The sequence below is a fragment of the Syngnathoides biaculeatus genome, chromosome 9, assembly GCF_019802595.1.
Source record: "Syngnathoides biaculeatus isolate LvHL_M chromosome 9, ASM1980259v1, whole genome shotgun sequence".
Taxonomy (NCBI): domain Eukaryota; kingdom Metazoa; phylum Chordata; class Actinopteri; order Syngnathiformes; family Syngnathidae; genus Syngnathoides; species Syngnathoides biaculeatus.
Window position 1 is genome coordinate 10,620,714 of NC_084648.1, and position 20,249 is coordinate 10,640,962.

General features: G+C 41.5%; 2 long non-coding RNA genes across 2 annotated transcripts in view; one reads left to right on the top strand and one right to left on the bottom strand.

Annotated features, from left to right (window-relative positions):
• Positions 1 to 568: 568 nt before the first annotated feature.
• On the bottom strand, positions 569 to 3,079 carry LOC133506135 (uncharacterized). Its single transcript, XR_009796410.1, has 3 exons — positions 2,745 to 3,079; positions 1,419 to 1,535; positions 569 to 1,329 (listed from the first exon to the last, which is right to left on the bottom strand). It is a non-coding gene; the product is annotated as an uncharacterized LOC133506135 (long non-coding RNA).
• LOC133506136 (uncharacterized) overlaps positions 2,817 to 20,249 on the top strand; it is a 304,856-nt gene continuing 287,423 nt past the window's right edge. Inside the window, exon 1 of the long non-coding RNA XR_009796411.1 lies at positions 2,817 to 2,907. This is a non-coding gene — a long non-coding RNA (uncharacterized LOC133506136). The remainder of the gene's footprint in view (positions 2,908 to 20,249) is intronic.

The window sequence follows — 20,249 nt, forward strand, 5'->3', positions numbered from 1 at the left end:
TACGTGTGCAAACGAAGGCTCGCTTACGTTGTGACACCACTCCGGCCAGTGCTGATTTCTCGGATTTATCTTCATCTGATGAAGAAATGGCAGTATCGGTTGATTGGGAAGACGGAGGCATACTTCCAAATAAGTTGCTCAGTACTGAAATATTTTATGCCTTCACATAGAATTTAGATGCTGAATTTTATACAGCAAATTGTAGCCGGTTGAATCTCAGGAGACTGAAAATATTGCATTTGAATTTGAAATGTTGAATTTTTATCTATCTATCTATCTATCTATCTATCTATCTATCTATCTATCTATCTATCTATCTATCTATCTATCTATCTATCTATCTATCTATCTATCTATCTATCTATCTATCTATCTATCTATCTATCTATCTATCTATCTATCTATCCATCCATCCATCCATCCATCCATCCATCCATCCATCCATCCACAACCCATCTAATTAATTGTTAATTCAACAACCGGACTTCCGCTTTAAAAACAAGGCAGAAACTGTATTATTAAAAGGTATATTTAATATTATTATGAAACATTATAACATTATGCTCAGTTAGCACTGCGCTGACATCAAGAAAATAAAACAACTGAAATAATGTAAGTAAATAATGTGTATTTTTAAGGACAATTTTTGATAAAATTTCAACTGTTCAATCTCAAGAAAGTGATTTTAGTGCAATACGGGACTGTCTTGTCAGTTTATTACAATTTGGGGAGATGACACATACTTCTCCTGCCTTTATAATGAGGCACATGACATCCATTTTGCATTGAAGTTTGCAAATATGGTTCCCACAAAAGCCGTGTTTTTCTAATCTTCTCCCTCCATTATGAAACCAAATTGCATTTCATTTTGCCTGAAGAGCATCTTTCCGCTGTTTTGCTTACATGAAATCTTTTTATTTTTTTAGTTGAGTAGATATTTAATTTATCAAGGACTCTAAGGCACTTTTACAACAAGGATATGCATATTGTTCACATGCAAGTGATCATTATTAAGTTCAAAACAATAAGGTTTTGATGGATTACTCTCAGAAGAGACCTCCTGGTTGCCAAATAGCGAGCAAACATTCAGATCCAACGCTCAGGCCTCTCGCCACAAAGTGGTCGTGGCTCATTAGTCACAATTTCATGCTGTGACCCTTGTTCCTGACTTACATTATTATAATTATTATAATAATTATTATAAAAATTAAATAATTATGATAATATATTTATAAATCTTTCCGTCTTATAATTTTGTAGGGCTGTGAGTGCATCTCCTGGGCATCCCAGATGTTCCACTTCTTGTTTATTTGCAGCGGTAGCGCCCACCTATGAAATATCAGAAGGACTCTTCCATTAAAATAAATCGCAACGCTTTTATATTTCTTTGCATGGTTGAGCAAAAAGAGCCTTGAGACCTGAGCGCATCCTCATCTCCAGCATCACGAAGACGTCGCTTGGTCATTATCCTTCATCTCATGTTCAACTAAATATACGACTCCCAAGCATGTCGCCTCCTTCAGATGTCATCCTCGCTGAAATAATACAATATCATCTTATTTACAAGGAGCTCACTGAGGCCATTAAAAAATATCAAATAAATTTACTATGGTAGTAGAAGACCAGTAGGTGGCAGTATAATACCTGAATCTACATCCAGGGGCAACCGAGTCATAGCAGCTGATTCTGGTGGCAATTTACGATTTGTATTCATATTATTTGCTATTAACGGCAATTCTGCATTATCATTATTATTTTTAACATGGTACTATGCTACTATTACTGTTTTATTACGCTGCTGTACTTTTTTTCCTCACCAAATTCTCTAAATATATCAAGTTTAATAAGAAATGCTCTATAAATAGCTACAGTGATGAGTAAAATAATTACTTTTTTAAACTTTTGTGCTGTTTTTCTATTTTTTTTTACTGCAAACCTTGAAAGACTGGAAATATCCATTAAACTCGAGCCCTTATTTATTTTTCATTTTTTTGCTTTTTAGTTTTCAGACATTCCCAACATCCTCTTCCACTCTGTAACCTCATTTACTCTACCTGTACTTTTTTTTAATGTTAACATTTAAAATTTTCATTTTTTTTCCAAGCAATTTTTTGCACGTTGACAGTATCTTTTGACTGGCAAAGTATAATTTTCTTAAATAAATTCTCACCAAAGCACTGGAGGCACTTATAAGGTGCCTTTTCTGACACTGTTGCTTCAGTCTACTCATGATTTTATCAGTTTTTTGTTTTTAACTGCAGAGCTCTGCTGACTGGTTTTAGGTTATATATATATATAAAGTTCCAGTTCACAATACAATTAGGAACCGTTTAAAAAAAAAAAAAAGTAAAAAAAGGCACAAAACATTTAAACCACCAATGGTCCTAATATGTAGTAATAAAAATTTGTTGCATCATATTTTAAAGATATATTTAGAGGAGATTAATGGATACTATCCTGGAAAAGTCTTCCGCACTGCTGCTTCTTCAAAATGGTGTTGAATATTTTGCAGCTGTGTCCAAATTGGGAAAATACAGTACAGTTTTTCACTGCCTTCTCTTAGAATTAGAGATGTATTTGTAAGGAGGAGAACCAAGAGAGAAGGCGGTTAAAAAAAAAAAAAAAAAAAAAAAAATCAATTAGTGCTAAATTTATTCATGGATTTCTCGCGATCAATGCGTCCGCTGTGAGGGGCTCGCTGGGACCCGGTTCATCCCAGTTAATGTGTTTGAAGGGGGAATTACCATTGATGTTGTTTTCTCTTCCTCGCAGGTCAAAGGGTAGCAAAGGAGCTGTCACCGCGGCGGATGGAGGAACTCGCTTCCGCTCCAGTCCTTTACCCACAAGGCACCTGGATGAGGGGAGAGGAAGGAAGGATGCGCTTGGAGTGATGTAAATACGCTAAAGGTCAGTTGGCTGTGTGTTTGTGAGTGGAGTTAATTGCGAATCCAATCTAGGTAGCGCTTGAAGGGCGAGGAACCATATTTGGTATCTTAGAAAATGCACGTAGAACCAGGGTGTGCTCAGCTGAAACGTCTACGGAATCCACAGTGGAAGTTGTACGGTAACCCCGCTGGGACAAAACTGCACACAAACTGAGATGCTGTTCAAATGGAACAAAACCCTTGTTAAGTTCTGGTTCATTGAATTTCCACACATGCACGCGCGCACCCAGCAGGCACGACAGTTGCTTATTTTAATAATTTGGTGTTAAAAATAAATTATGTGAAACAAAATCATACTTAAAGGGGAATTTGCTATTCCCTCCTCACCCCCCACACACAAAAAAAGTCACATTTATTCAAAATGTCAACATAACTTTACACCTGTTATGTGAAAAATATATTGCACTCTTGTGGAAGGGGGGGGGGAATAAGAGTTTACAAAAAAAAAATCAGATGTCACTGGTCCCATCTTGTGCCTTTAATTTGATGTACTGTACAAGAAAACAATCCATTTGAGATCGAGGGCGTCATTGACATGGTGCCACTCCTTTGCTGCACTTGGGCAAACTCATGGTGGGCACTCCCCACCGTAGGTAGGCAAGCATAACATTTCATGAAAACGAGAAAATATGTAAACAATAGAATAATGTACGGAGAGTTGAAATGATATATGATGCTGAGATGGTTGTGCAATACAGTAGATTTAATTATTGTGACCAATGTTAACCTTGTATCTGTATATTGCAGTACACATGGGACAGGCTTACACACGGAGGATTTTTGCTATCCTCTGAGGGCCATACTAAGGCCAATTTTTATGATTCTTACTTTTTTAAGCATATGTTAAGTCCACATGCAAATGTTCTTGATTGTCCTTGTGAAGGCAGCTTTTGGTCAAATTTAAACACCAGCGTGGCAGACAACTTGCCAAAACGTTCGTTCATTTTTCTTCCTTGTGTGATTTAAAGTGTTCAATGTGGCTTTACTGGCACTTATAGAGGAACCAAAATACACAATTTCACGTTTTTTCCCCATCTATCACCTAATATATCAGATATTAAACTGTGTATTTAACACTTGTTAGAATACTTAACACTCTTAGCCAACTTAACTGTACTTAAACATGAGGTTGCGTGTGGTACACAATAACTACAGTACGTGGTCGCTCACCACATTAAGGCACGCTCAGTTACTCAGTTTTCATTTGATTTTATATTTCTGATGTTCACGGTTTCACTTAGGGGTGTACTCACATTTGTTGCCGGTGTGATTTTATTTATTTATTTCAAATGTACTGTGCCATGAAAAGATCTAATGCAATTTTTACACCCACATTTTTAGTAAAAATGAGTTATCATTAATCTACTGTGTATTTACATATTCTGCAAACCCTTTTACTGCCAGCCAGTTATCGCAAGGTGTGTATCATTGTAGGATAAAATTACGAAAACTATAATGCTCATTAATAAGTGTAAAAACATCTTTTAATTGACAACGATGACGTTATGTAATTCTCAATCTCCACATCAATTTAACATAGTGTGACATAATTACAATGTTTTTTTTAATGGGCTCGAACGCTTTTAGTTTTAATTGACCTTTCCTGGCCACCTCTTCCCTTCCTCCCAGTTCACGCACGGCGCTCGATCCCACCTCAGAAAAAAAATAACCGGCGCAGCACCGTCGTCCACCTCTGAAATCAATTTTCAAGGCTATCATTCTCGCTCCCCGTATTGATTTGAAGCCATTTTTGCACACTGCGTGATACTGCAGGTCAATTAGACATATTTGTGCATTTGCAAATCTCTCTTTTTGTGTGTGTGTAAATTATCCCCCTCCCCTCACTGCTGCATCCCGAGGCTGTGAAACTGCACTTTTGGCCTCACAGCGTTGCACACGTTCTCGGCGGAGCTTGACATTTTGATCCGCAACAGAGACTAAATGATAACGGTTTCCTTGTAAATGCGCATGCCTGCAGGGGGGGGATGGTTTAAATAGACAAAGGAGGACTTTTCCCTCCCTACTTATTTTTTTGTATATTTGTTGCTCACGTGAATGTGAAAAGTGAAACCACACAGACTGTTCTCTGCATCGTACTGGCGTGCCTCTTTTTGAGAGCGACCTGCGAGAGGTGCCCTGATAATTATTGCCGATGAATGTTAATAATTGACTCCAATTCTCTGCCTTTTTAAAAAAAAAAATGTACACAATGACTTTTTTTCACTCCAGGCTTTCCTCGCAGAGAATCACTCTCTCAATTAAATCTCTTTCCTTTTTTGTCACCCCCTCATGCTTTAAAGGGAATAATCTTTTGGTTATTTTCAATTTCTGCTCAAGCAGGCCCCTTCATTTGAAGTGTGATCGTGCTCATTAAGTCTCTCTCTCTCTCTCTCTCTCTCTCTCTCGCCCCCCCCTCCCAAATCACTTATTTGGTTTCCAAACATTTCTATTACACTGCTGTGTGAGCCTGTACCAACATCTGAGCGCAACAACGACAACAACAAAAAAATCTTCATTTGAAGCCAAGCTGATCGTCCTCCTTAAATATAAATGACAGCAAAATCAATTCAGTTACATCTTTTTTTCCCCCGCTTTGCTACAACTGGAATGAAAGCGGAAGGTTCCCAATGTTCAAATTTGGAGTCCAAACAACATTTTCTAGAAGAATGTGACTCAAAAGCAAGCACTCAGGGTTCAATTCCCACTCGTTGACAATGTGTGAGGGTCAATGGTGGCCCTTTTTCTATGTGCCCCTGTGATTGACTGACAACTAGTGCAGCTCGCTAGATCCCGGAACTGGATGAGCAAATTTTCTGATTAATTAAATATGACTCAAAAGTAAAAAAATAAACCACAAACTTGGATTTCAAACTGGGATTGCACCGATACCACTTGTTTTTACATGAGTTAAAAGTAGAAGAGAGAAAAAAGTACTCACTGATACCATGCACCCAAACTTGATCATTCTTACAATTGTGATAATCTTTTATTCCTACCAAATTTGGACAGAAGTACAAACATCGTATAGGTTTCACTCAAATAGGGAATATTTTTACTGTCATTTTAACATCCGACTGAACTGAGACTCGCCACAAATGTACCCTGCAATGCAAGGCTTTAAATGTACAGTTTTTTGTGTCTGTCTGAAAAGTAAAGGGATCTTTATACTCGCATGGCCGGTAGCCGCGCTAATTTAACTGGATATCTTGCACGCAGTTCCCCTTTAGCCAGAGAACCAACCAAAAGGACTTAAAAATGTGCTGCAGTTCTCCTCCAAGTCAGGGGTGTCGCTAAAGCCAGTATTTCCTTTGCATTTTATAGCCAATTCCAGTAGTAGTTTCTACCTTTGCTGGCGCTCCAACACTTGTAAAACTACCACTGTGGAAATTTCACGCCAGGAGTTCACTGCGTCGTTGTAACTTTTAGCACTAGCATTATAAAAGATGCAAATATTTATGCACTTATTCACACAGCATCTCTTCAATCTGTTCCATAGACAGTGAACACTCAGTACCCGAATGTCTCCGTTCTCGAACAAATCGGTTTCAAATGAAAAGTTAGAGATTTTTTTGCTTCTTTTTTCGGACGAAAGTCGGTACTTGAACGCCTGGGACCAAACCCGGAAATAGCATAACGCCCGCGGCCCAACTAGCTGACCCACGACGCGCTTTGTTGTGAATTCCCACGCCACTGAAAACCCCCTAAATAACATAACACGCGCGGCCCGATCAGCTGACGCACGACGTACTTTATTGTAAATTCGACCGCACCGCGAAGAAACCCGGAAATAACATAACACGCGCGACCCGACCAGCTGATCCAGGACACACGTTATTGTGAATTTGAACGCAACGCGAAAAAAGCCAGAAATAACACAACGCACACGGCCCGACCGGCTAAGCCACGACGCACGTTGTTATTGTGTATAACACAGCCGCTGTACGCAGACGTGGGAAATATCGATTCGGTTTTCGAACAAATTGCTTCTCGAACAGCCTTCTGGAACGGATTGTGGTCAAGAAATAAAGGTCTTACTGTATATATATTTTTATTTTAAACATGGCAGTATTAAGGAACCAAGGGGAAAACTTAGTACGTGGTCACAGCATGTGACTAAAACGGACCAATCGCGAGAGATGATCTCCTTGGCATTCTGTGTTCGGCGACGATGTGTGCCGTGTCCTCGTCGAGTGTCTCGTAGGGGCCGAGCAGCCCAATGCGGTGGTGACAAAGTGCAATGCAGGTGGCGTTGCCCATGCGAGCGCGGTAGTGTAAAGGTGCCTTGAGGAGCACAATGTGAAAGGAGTGCATGGATGTGAGACAAAGGTAAAAAAGAAATGACCAGATAGATTTGTGAGAGTAAATATGGAATGTTATGACTGGGTGATACATTATTAAACCATTGCTTTCTTCTCTTGATGTGTCACGCTGTGGCCTTATGATGGGGTAAAAAGTTTTACTACCTATCTTCACTAAAATGGCTCCCACTTTGAAGCTATATGTCCAGCAGGGGAAATGGTAGAGGTGTGTTTTTTAGAACTACTGTGTAGCACTGTACAGTATCGGAACCGATCCAGTTGTTGCATCACCTACTCAAACTATTCCGGGAAATGATAAATAAATCTCGTGAGACCTCAGCCAATGTAAGGCCACCACAAAAAAGACAACCGTCAGAGCAAGAACAGGAAAGGGGTGATGATAAATAACTTTTTGTGGTACAAGAATGGCTTTGGCTGATGAATAAAGGCAGTTCCTTGGTTTGTGTTGTCACAGAATTAAATGTAAGTAGTAATCTGTCAGTCTACCATGAACATATGGTAATATAGTAGAAAAATCATAATCCTGATCGCAAGCATTGCTTATCTGGTTGTATTTGGATCTACAGTACCATTCTATTGTAACGCGTTATTCTTAACACTGCTCATATTCAGTAACAAATGTTAAAAAGGTTGCCTAAAACATCACCTGTAGAATTAATCCAGATTTTATCATGAGAGCAGTAAATGCAGTATGAATTCACTTTTATTTCTTATGGGAAAACTTCAACCTTAGAAGTTCCGCTTTACATAATTTTTTCAGCGCTACATCTTGACCCTCGTGTGAAGTCATGACAACCCCGTGGCGAGCACCTGACGACTTCCTCCTCCTACTTACAGCAAAAGGCTTACGATCCTTTTTCGTTACGAGCGGAGATGCAGTGTGATGTTGATGTCATTTTATCATCCCCAGTGGGTGGGTAAAAGATCTAGAAATGTATAATTCATATGCTTGCAGATGGTATAATGTTCCAGTTTTCATCGAGCGCTCCCAGATCGCTGATAGTGTTTAGCGCGATGCGGCGGCTGGTTCCGGGGGAAGCGTTGCTTCATGTCACATCCTTATCAAAAGACTGTTTTGTTCCCTCTCATTCTGCACTCAAGGCCTGTGATCCATCACATGCGTACTGCTAATACCCCCCCCCGCCCCCGCCCCCCAACCACAACAGTCTGCTCTGCGCGAGATCAATTGTGATTGTACTCTATGTGAATGTGTATCAAAGAGTCCCTGCAGTCAATGCAGTCACTTATAAGGTAATTTACTGACATGGGAGAATCCGCGGGGACTGAGCAGAGGCTGCGCATGCAACTGGGATAGGCTGGGGGGGGGTGCGGGGGGGTCATGGCAGTCATAGTGCGGGAGGAGGTGAAAGGGGGGGCGCGTGTTGATAAATTATCCCACTTACACAACCCTACGTTCAAGTGGAAAGAGTAAATACATGCACGTGGAATGTCATAAGAGGGTGCTTTAAATAAAACCAGGAGACCTGAGGCATGCGTGCCCCTTGTTGATGCAAGTGTATTTTTATAGAGACCTTACAGAGAACAAAAATCTCAAACACCACATGACTGGATTTCCCATACTGGTATCAGGAAAACAATAACTGTCGATGGAGCCAATGCGAAAAACTCTCGGCTATATAGTAGGCGTGATTATGATTAGTCGAATAGTCGACTTTACTACTCTGCATTGAGGTTCAAAGCTTGAAGTCGACTAACTGAAAATTGTGTTTTTGGTATCTTGTCTTCCAATCGTCCAGTTTTCCAAGGACTTTTGACTTTCAGCAACAGTGAAATGTGAGCATTTTCTGACCCGCAATCTCACTGAGACCTCCACTCGCCCTGAAGGGTTGCGTCAGGAAGGGCATCCGGCGTAAAAAACTGTGCCAAACAAATATGAGCGTTTCATCTGAGATGACACGCTGTGGCGACCCCTACCGGGACAAGCCGAAAGAAACTCAATCTGTGGATTGCGTACCATTGCACCATCTTGGCCAAGAAAAAGCTATCTTCAAAGCCTGACCCTCTCGACTCTGTTGACCTGTCATAGTTGAGCTCAAATCGATGATTAAAAACCTCACCAACTTTCCTGCTGTGCTGCATTTGGGTCCGAAGTCACATTCCCCTCGTGTCAGTTTGTAATGATTGCTAGTCCATAAACCGTGACTAGATTCAGTTTGCTTACTCAAAGATTGGATTCACGTTGCTTTTTATCTATGTTATTGTAACAAAAATAAAGCAACAATATGTTTTGAGTTGCTATTTGTTCCTCCCTGTGTTACTTTCAGCAATGAAATTTTAAACCCCGCACACAGATGTAAGGTATTCAAAATATGATTTTGTGTAAGACCCAGGTACTTCAGTTCTTGGTGAACCTGTGATAAAGGTTTCTTTCTGACATCACCTACCAGTGGCCCGACATGCACTTACACTATTTTCAGTCATTTTGAAAGGTTCACAAAGACCATTTGGTACCACGTCGCTGTATGTTCAACAATTTAAATACAGACTATTCTTGATTTTATGAAATAATGGTCATATTAACATACCCTATGTGTAGGACGGGTGCCTGCTTCAGGCCGTAAAGAGGAGAAGACTGCATTGTGCTGTGGTGTATTCAGAAAAATGTTCACAGAGGCAAAAACTCTTCCTGCTTGCTGTATTAACAGTCAGACCTGCCTGAGCATGGGGGGGGGGGGGGAATAATTCCCATGCATTCCACTATGATATTGACCTCCGAACTAGTCAAGTTTAAGTCATAAATCCATAGTTACTCTGAGCTCCTCCTCCTCTCGCAGCTAAGGTGGGCGGCAGGTCAAACACAAGGCCGGGATTTTTCTGGATTTAGATGTGCCGATATGTATTTTATTGGTAGCCTTTTGATGTGTTTGTATGCGCCTATTTTGCAACGACAGAAGGTCACCCCGCCACACATCAGCGTTTTATCGTGTCTGGTTCATTTGCTGTATACCCGTTTCCACTGGCTGTCAGTGTAAGTGCCCTGGGAAGTCTGATGTTTTTCTTTTTTGTTTTTACCTCTGGAGCCATGCCGTAACGTTACAAAAAAAAAAAAAGCTCAGTGACAGGTTCTCAAAAATCACCCGGGCCATGAATATGCAGAACAAAAAGTCAAAAGAGCTGCAGAAAGGGAAGGAATAAAAAAAAAAGGGGTGGGGGAGGGGGAACCCCACTGCTTGATGTGGCTGAATGTAAAAATAAGTGATTTTGCCATCTTCAAGCAGCAGCGTTGACACTTTGTGCTGCAAAGTGTTCTGTGAAAGTCTCCAAAAGAGAAACCTGTTTCATGCGAAGATAAAAAGTCATATTGCGAGTTAATTGTCACAACAAGCTAAAAGCAAAAAGGCGTTTGCTGCGGGATGAAAAGACATCACGATATTTTTGACAACACACGCATTTCCCTCTAATTGTGTGATTTTTTTTATTTTTTTATTTTTTGCACCAGTAATGCGTCTTGACTGATCGGGACGAGAACCTCCTCTCAGCTCCAAACTTGCTTTCAACCTCGCCTGTTTAATGGAAATCAAGCCAATACACGCCTTTGATATTGAAATCATCCGCGTGCATTCCGACAAACACTTTTAGCTGCCCTGGAAGAAGTGAATTACCCGCTAATCGGGGCCCTCGCCCCCATCGGGACTCCGACTCCCTTTTTTTTTTCAACTCTATTGCACCAATAAAAACATAAGCAAAACAAATATTCAGGAATGTTCTACCTGGAACAATGGCGCAAAATCCTCTGGCGGGACGTTACCGCGTCCAGGGCCAGACAACTTCAAAGCTCTTCGGGTCCGTCGACGGTCCTGCATGAAGGGAAAGGTGTGGCAATGCCATTAACTCGACTGCTTTCCTGTTTAGAACTCATTCCAGCGCAAACACTTTCACCGGCGGGGCACTTATGAAAACATTCTGGAACGTGAGTGAGCGCAAGTACTTTTTATGTGCTAAACAAACTTTACACTTAGTATACATTTTTACGACACACCACTCGCGTGTCTAAATGCATGCGCACGACTCCCCCCCCCCCCCGTCCGTCTTCCTGCTACTTTGTCTCTCTCTCACACACTCCCTTTACTGGAAGGCCACTCTGATGGGCCCTGTCCTAAGGAGACCACCATCCCAGCTGATTCCGAGGGGAGTCCTTCAGAGGCAGCACTTCCAGTGGCCTCAGTGCATTAAGGCTTTTACCTTTTGCTCCTAAAGGCATCGGGACAAAAACAGGCCGGGCTCTCTCTCTCTCTCTTTCTCTCTCCACCAGGGAGCCAGAGAATGCATTGTCTTTGGCGAGGACACTGATCACTTAGAAAATCGGTCATTAATTATTCAAAAAATGGCATACGCGATTGCCTGCACCTTTAGTGACAGGGCGGCCTCTCAAGGCTGGGAAATGCAGAGACACTCCCTGCCCGGTCCGTAAGAATCAATACGAGGCCCCGGGTCGTTTGCTGGCATGCTTTTTTTTTTTTTTCTCACTGTGCTGTCCCACACGTGCTGTAATTTTTATTTAAAAAAAAAAAAAAAAATGAAGGCATTTCTTCGTGAAAAACCTTGAAGTGCCAGCTGCAGACGGAGGCCACAAGGCTGAGGCAGGCCACCATGAAGGCCTGCAGGCTTTGGAAAGGCGCCCTTGGCGTGTCGCTCACTGCTGCCGTGTTGTCAAATTCTGCCCCGGTCGCTTTTTGGTGTCTGCACCGCCGCAGCTGATTAGCTGCAAGTCAGCCTGCTGAATTTCCAGCTTTCGTTCTCTGCACCTGGAGACTGAAGCTGCCTCAAAGATGGACACGTATGAAAAAAAGAAAAGAAAAAGCAAGGACCAGTCTGGAGATGGGACCACCCAGATTTTGAATGCTTGAGGTTTTTTCGACTTTGCTTTTCTTCCTTCCCTTCCACTCGACGGTGTTACCGAGTTTTCCCTGGACCAGACTTCTGGAACACTTTGTACTCCTCAGTCACTGTCACCGGCGAGAGCAGGCCTGTGTCCTGTCCCAGACTGCCAGAACGCCACCACCCAAAACCCCTCACCCTAGTCTGACTTGGAAGGCCTCCCTGCCTCGCTAACACATCCCTCCTCTTACTCGGTTTCAGAGCCAGAACGTTTATTTTGCACAACCGCAGCTCACCAACAAAAGGTCAAACACCCCACGCCAGTGACTCCATCAAACAAATGAAGTGCGATTCTCAGTCGGCTACGGGGAATTCTTTATTTTGCTCTCATGCTCACAATCAGTGGAATCGTTTGTCGTCCAACGCAATCAGTTTCAGGATGGTAGTCAATCTCTGGTTCCTTTGGATTTTGGAAAAACTGCATGAACTCAAGAGTTGACATTTTAAAGTAACATTATGTAGTGTCATTCTTTGCCTGCTCAACTGAGCTCATGTAAAGTTATTTATGGCTTGATATGCTGACATTGTTCAATATGTCATGCCAATGAGAGTCCCTCTATATATTTTTTTAAAAAACAACATTCATGCTGTGACTTCATCCTTTGCCTGCTAAACTAAATAAAATTCTTAGAGGTCTTGTTTGGATACGTTGACACCTTGCATAATGTCATGCACGACGACTGTCCTTCATGTTTGAAGGACATAATTTAACTGACTTTGCAATATTTATGTGTGACAGTTGTTTATCACCTCTTTTTGATTTCTAAAGTGATCGCGCATTCCCCCAAAAGAAAACCTCAAACTCATTAACACTGAGGACTGTATTTTTGGAGACATCTGTGCCGGGGCGGAAATACCAGAGGCTCCTAATTTTCGTGTAAGCCTCGCTGCCAGGGTGTGTCCTCGGACATGCGTCTGGTGGGGTGACATTTTGGTCGTCGGATACTGAGCTCCGTCGACATATATTTAAATCTCTAGCGCTTATCGCCGGCTCTTTCTGTGTTTAACAAGGGTACGGGCTGACATTGTCTTCGTCACACCGGCCAGAGCAGAGACAACGCTCCCCACACACATGGATCGCTTTGATTGACGCGTTGTCCTCTTCCAGACAGCCAGCACTTCCATGTCTCTGCCGAGACTCTGTTTTGTTACATTTATAGGGAATGAGATGAGCTGCTTTGATTGGTGGCGGCTTAAGCCAGGTGGGAACACACCCTGACTTTTCTCGACATCCGCTGGCCTGCGCTGATCTATGAAATAAAGACTGGTATAACTCACCAGTGGTGGAAATCCGCATGCGTGGAGTGCAAATTCTCCAATCACATAGTACTTGGACCATCTTGGAGTAGGGAAATGTTTTTGTACTCCCACCTAGAGTCACTGAAGTAATAAGTGCACTTGCATTCAAATCCTGCTGACAGTTTTAACTCTCAACACCTGCACTTTAATGTAGCAAAAAGCCAATGAAAAATTAAAACTCATGCCGAGGCAGCAGCTTTTCATTCTTTGCTCGCAGAACAAAACTTTTAGGTTAAAGCCATGTTGTTGGCTGAAATGGCGACAAATTTGGAATTCTACATCTTCGGGGACATTTTTTCGGTTCCAGCGCATTCCTCAATGCTCTCCGACACTTCACCTTGCCGGCTTAGGGTCAAACGGTACGTCGGGGCTGTTTATTTGCGGTTTATTTGGCCGCTTGGAGTGCGTCTGTGGTGTAGTGTGTGTGTCACGAAAGAGTGGAATAAAACAGTGTGTGGAGAAGTGGGGGGGAAAAAAAATCACAAGGGTGAGGAAAAGTATGGGAGGACATGACTTGGAGTGGAGCGAGTATAGTGGAGGGCTTGGATAGCGCTGGCTGGAGCCCAAGGCTGGCTAATAGTATCTGACACACTGCAATTTTGAGGCTTATATCAACATTGTTTTTACAGCTGTAATTAAGCCACCTAATCAGAAGCACATTGGTCGGGACAGTCTGGGGCCGTGAGGGGGCAGACACACATTCACTCAACTGTGTTTCAGCCCTGCGGCAACGCAAGCAGCAGCGGTGGCGAGGTGGAGGCCGGCCAAGGCAGCTGTGGGTGGGAGATCATCCGGAGTGTGACACACACACTCGCATTGCACGTCAGCGAGCCCCGGCCACGCTGAATGCAAATGTAGCATCATGTGTGTTTGGCATTACGTTTGCTTGTGTCTGTGGATTCTTGCCATAAATCATTCGGCTGTGTGTGTGTGTAATAGTCATGTAGTGGCGTGCATATCTGTGTTTATCAAACGCTCCCAATCTTACTCGCAATGTGCGCTCGAGTGCGTTTCCATGTGTTTAGCGTGCATGTGTGCGGTCACCGCAGCACCGCAGAGGTTCACCCCACCCTTGTCAGGGCTCACTGCCGAGTCACCCAAGTCTCAAATGGCAACCAAATACACACACGCACACACGCGCGCGCGCGCACACAGTACAGGACGCGGGGCTCAGCGGGGGCCAAAGTCAACAGATGAGCTGGTTTGAACTGGCTCACTGTGTGTTCTGATTGTAAATTGTGCTGGTGATGATTAGAGAACTCCAGCACAGGATGTCGACTCTTAAAACTGTCCAGAGAAAATAATTTTCTACCATGTTCAGGAAAGATTTTTTTTTTTTTTCGTAGCTCCCCCCCCCCACCACTCCTCCTCATCCGTTTTTAATTTAAACATCATGGGGGATGTGGATGAAGTTGGTGTGTAAATTGGTTTAAGCCTTCAAAGTAGAAAGAGCCAGACAATGGAGGTGATTTTCTAGTTTCTTCTTGCAAGAACAGAGACTACAAAGGAGGCAAGAAAAAAAACCAAAACAATTTATCGGGGGCTTTCAGCGGTTTATTACCACTCCCGTTCTCAAGTATATTGCAACTACGCCGTGGCGGCCTCTAACAGGACAAGCCGAAAGAAACTTACTTATTAACTACCTCTAGCTAAATGCTAACACACAGTGCTAAATGGCTTTGACTGGCGAAAAAATGTGATAGCCCTTCAAGCAACAGATATTTGGACAAGAAATGGCAGCAACACATATTATAACAATGTGTTATGTCAGGGTCAAACAGTACGTCTATGTGTTATGTGTTCTGTTGTTTATCTTTGGATGACTAAAAGTGTGCCGCAGCTTACTGAGTCACTTAGTTGTAAAACTCTTCTTCATTTGTTTTTGTATGTCTGTTATATTGTCCCTTGGTGCCCAAAGCATGCACACCAGATTGAGAACATTCTGGGGCGAGAAAATTGATTTCCATTCATTCTTAGGGGAAAAAAGCTTTGAGAATTTCAAGTGGTTTGAGTTCAAAACCGGATACGATGAAGTAGATGTCATTTAATGAGTTTAAAAAAAAAAGTGCAATTCAGTTGTATTTTACGGAAAATACTTCATTTTAGAAATGTTTATACCATTAGAATGTTTTGTGAGACTGAATTCAGAATTTTACCATTAAAAAAAATCTGAATATTGTTGTAAATCGACGGCACGGTGGATCGACTGGAAAGCGTTGCCCTCACAGCTCTGAGGTCCCAGGTTCGATCCCAGACCCAATTGTGTGGAGTTTGCATGTTCTCCCCATGCCTGCGTGTTTTTTTTTTTCCAGGCGCTCCCGTTTCCTCCCACATCCCAAAAACATGCAACATTTATCGAGACACTCAGAATTGCCCCGAGGTGTGATTGTGGGTGCAACTGTTTGTCTCGATGTGCCCTGCGATTGGCTGGCAACCAGTTCAGGGTGTACCCCGCCTCCTACCTGTGTACAGCTGGGATAGGCTCCAACACTCCCGCGACCCTTGTGAGGATAAGCGTCTAAGAAGATGGATGGATGTTGTAAATGAAAACATAACTGTAAGCATATATTATATCACAATTTATTGGAAAAAAAATCATAACACATGAACTTAGTTGTTAGATCGTGAATAAAACATTTTTAAAAATTTCATGGGCATACTACTAATATTTTAAAAATATGTTTTTTTTATAAGAGTAGTAATGTTACAAGAATAAGGTTATCATAGTAAAACGGAGAAAAACAATTTACAATTTTTTTATGGGTATACTTTACTGTTAAAAAACACACTATAGACTATAAACCCAATACTATCATAATACTGCGAGAAAACTGTTGTATATTGAGAGACACGTTTACAAGAAAAAAAATCCCAAGGCCACAGAAAAAAGTACAATATGATGAGAATAAATCACAATATCATAAAACTGGAATTTTAAAGCAGTTTACGGAGGTAACGAGCATCGACATTAATGAGACAAGTTTGATCTTTCTTTTCCTCAAAACTTCTCGACTATTCCCTTAACAGTGCGACTTCTTCCTTGCAACTTTACTCTCGGAATTCTGTTTTCTTTCTCCGTGGCCCTTGAATGTCCCTCTATCGTACAGCCGTGTGCACACACCCACAAGTATCCCTAAAATGTCCCATTTGTGCGCGCACATCTGCAATCACTTTGCCTTATTTGTGTATCTTTGAGCTAAAGGAAAGTCTTCCACTAGCTCCTCGCAGTGTTAATGTGCGCATAATCAACGTTATCTCTCTTTTTGTTGTTATTATTCCAGTGTATCTGTCAGATGCAAGATCAATGAGCCTGCGTGTGCATCATAGGCTGCGGTTGACGGGATGAATTATTCTTGTTCTGCCATTACCTCCCACTCGCCGTGTCATGATGTCATCACCCCGAGACACACAATTCGGACTCATCATTCACTGACCACTCTGAAGCTTCTTTTGTCCGGAGAAACAAACTAACAAAGATGAATGACTGTTGATAAGCGGTCCCTTTATTTATTTCTGTCAAAAAAAAATTTTTTTTTTCCCTTGATGTGGAAAAAATGTTACTTTTGGCATGGAAAAACAGGAACCAGTAATCCAAACTGGACACTTGAGTTGTTGCGCATTATGCAGCCAGCTGGCACTTTGGAGTCTCACATTCTTGCTCTCCTGCTGCGTCCGCCGGAATGTGTTACTGGCTACCGAGACCTCTCGCCACATCCGCCTACCTAATTCAGATTTATTCTCTTTTCTTTTAAAAAAAACAACATATTTTAAAAAAATTATTCTGTTTGAAACATGTAACACTTGATGAAATGTCACAAAGAAGGAGGGAAAGGGAAGTTTGTGTGACTTTGTGTGGGGGTGCAATGGGGGTGGCAAATTAAAGTTGGGGAATTTAGTAAATGTTTCAAATTTGTGAAGTATGGGAATTTTAAGTCAATTGTATAATATTCACGCTGGTTCACCCCAAGGACAAAATACCAAGAAGAAAACTCAGCTAAGTTTCTCAACAGTGCAGTGAGGAGAGCAATGACCTTTATTTTGGAGAGGCTAAGCGGCCGCTGTACATGCGCATGCCGCAACATGGGGGTCCAGAATCAAAAGGCACCATTGAACTTGCACTTTTACAGAGGAAAGTGCCAATACTTTATTAAAGATTTGTTTTTTCTCATTTCCAATGCAATGTTATGCCATTATGTCTGGAGAAAAAGGTCGGAATTTTGCTAGACAAAATTCTCAATTGTCACATCAACGAAATTGAGAAGTTGTGCTCTAATAGCAGAAAAGAGAGGCCATTTTTTGAAAGAATTGTTGCCTGAATTAACAAAATCAATCGACTGAGAATCAATTCAAATCTGAAAAAAAATGAATACTGTCCGATTTCTGTTCAACATTCCAATTAGGGCTGTAAAACAAAACAAACAAGCAATCTCCCCACCCCATGCTAACTCAGCTAAGTCAGTAAGTTTCTTTCGGCTTGTCCCGTTAGGGGTCGCCACAGCGTGTCATCTCAGATGAACGCTCACATTTGTTTGGCACAGTTTTTACGCCGGATGCCCTTCCTGACGCAACCCCTCTTGGGGAGTAGAGGCCCCCAGTGAGATACGAACTCACGACCCCTGGTTTATCAAACCAATGCGCTAACCACTGAGCTAACTCAGCTAAGTCAATCACAAAAATTGGTTCACACAAAAATTTCCGTCTCGTGGCAACAAAAAACATTAATAAAAGCAAATCAGGAATTAAGCTGCACTGCCCGGAACCATTTTGCTACCGTCCATTTACCGCACCTGCGTTTGTTACAGGCGGACACAATGTTGAGCCAATGTAAAAACATTTCTAAAATCAGCAGCGTATCATCTGTATGTGATTTTTAAGACACTGTTACATGTGTGATGTACATAAAACCTGATGTATGAGTGACGTAAACTGTATTTTTTTTTTAATGCCTAAAATGGTGATTGCTAACATGCTAACGGTTTAGCAATGGCTTTTTATCGACTGAAATTCTTTACGGTTTATACCAATACACTCAGTACGAGCATATGCAGTTTAAGGAAAGAAATAGTAAAGTTATTTTTTTTCTTTCTTTTCATGCGGCGATTACTTGAGTACCCGACAAAATAATAGGATAATCGATTCTAAAAAGACTTGATAGCGGCATTGCAAATTGCAGTCATTACGATAATAAAATCTGGTCAAGTCGTCGTACTGTACATTACGAGGAGACGTGACTCATAGCAATTTAACGTTGTGGTACGGCAGTAGAGTTTAGGGAGAACCTGAACTATGCTATTACAATGTCAACACAGCCAGGCCGATGCAGCGTGAAGCATGTGTTCCGACTGCGGTCCCGTGTCTGTGGGGACCCGCGTCTCACGTTGTTGAATGTGCACGAGGGGGGACTTGGAAAGAAAATAGCCCAGATTTATACCTTCTGCTCCTGGAAAATCCTGGGGATATATTAAACGCGACCAGGGGGGATTTTGTGAAAGTCCGCTCAGGTTTCTCTGGTTCAGCATTTTGTCACCGTGAGACTATTAAGCGACGACAACGGCAGCCATTAAAATATGGCCTCCCCTCGTCCCATTTACGCAGCCGTATGTCTTGCTGTCTCTAATTGTTTTCCGTGTCTGGCTAAAACACGTTCCATTTGTATTTTTCAGAAAAATAATAAAGCTCGGACGTGGCTCAGGAAATGGTCTCGCTTTGCAGTTGCAGCTCGTTTCAGCACGTAATGAGTCGGTCTCTTAGCTACGTCGCGCCTTGCGCTAATACAGTGAAGGCCTCATTTCAAAGGCTTTTTCCTCGGAGCTAAATACTTCTCTTATTATAATGGCACTCCTGAGGATGGACCGCTTATTCTGATATGAATGAGGAATGTGGAACTCATGTACAGTACAAAAATGGATGGTATAAAACAGGGATGGTCTGGTGAGAAATAGCTAAGAAGTCCTTTGAGTCACGTTTAACAGTTCCACATGTTGGTGGCCAAAGTGTTTGTTTTGTTTTGTTTTGCTTGGGAGTTTACAAATCATAAAATTGATAAAACATTTTTTTTTGTAAAATTGTACCTTTTAACCCTATATTTTTGTCATTGTCCCAACATTTTTCTCCAAAAGTTGGACTTTCTATTAAACTGTTCATCATATTGCTACTTGAGTACAAATTCACTTTATTCCCTTCAAATTCAGTTTCCTCCAAAATTGTTGAACACTTAATTCACCATTTCTCTTGTTGCCAAAATGTTTTTTTTTTATCATCATGTTCTACCTTTTATTCTTTTGAAAAAAGGTTTGTCCTAGTCGTCTTGTTTTACTGTCTCTTGTCACCTTTTGCCCCAAAATTGCCTTTTTCATTGTAAAATTCAGTCCTTGATATACAACAAAACCAAATCATAGTATTCAGACAGTTGTTTTTCTTGTAAAATGACAGCTTTTCCCTAAAACATGTCAGCATTTTTCATAATTAAAACCTTTTTTCAACATTAATTATTCTTCTATAATTACAGCTTTGTCCTAAAAAAAGGTCTCTCGTAAATTCTGACGTTATAATTCTTTTTGTAGAATTTTGACTTTGTAACGTTCTTTTTCTTTGAGTCTTCATGAGTCTTCAACTCATGATTCATTTTTGATTTAAAAAAAAAAAAAAAAAATCAGAGCCTGAGCATCAAATAAAAAAACTCAACCCCCCACATGACAAAGCGTTTTTTTTTTAATTGCACGTGCAATAATGGATACATTGACGGAGCGGCTACTATGTTGATCCTCATAACAGAGTAAAAGTGTCG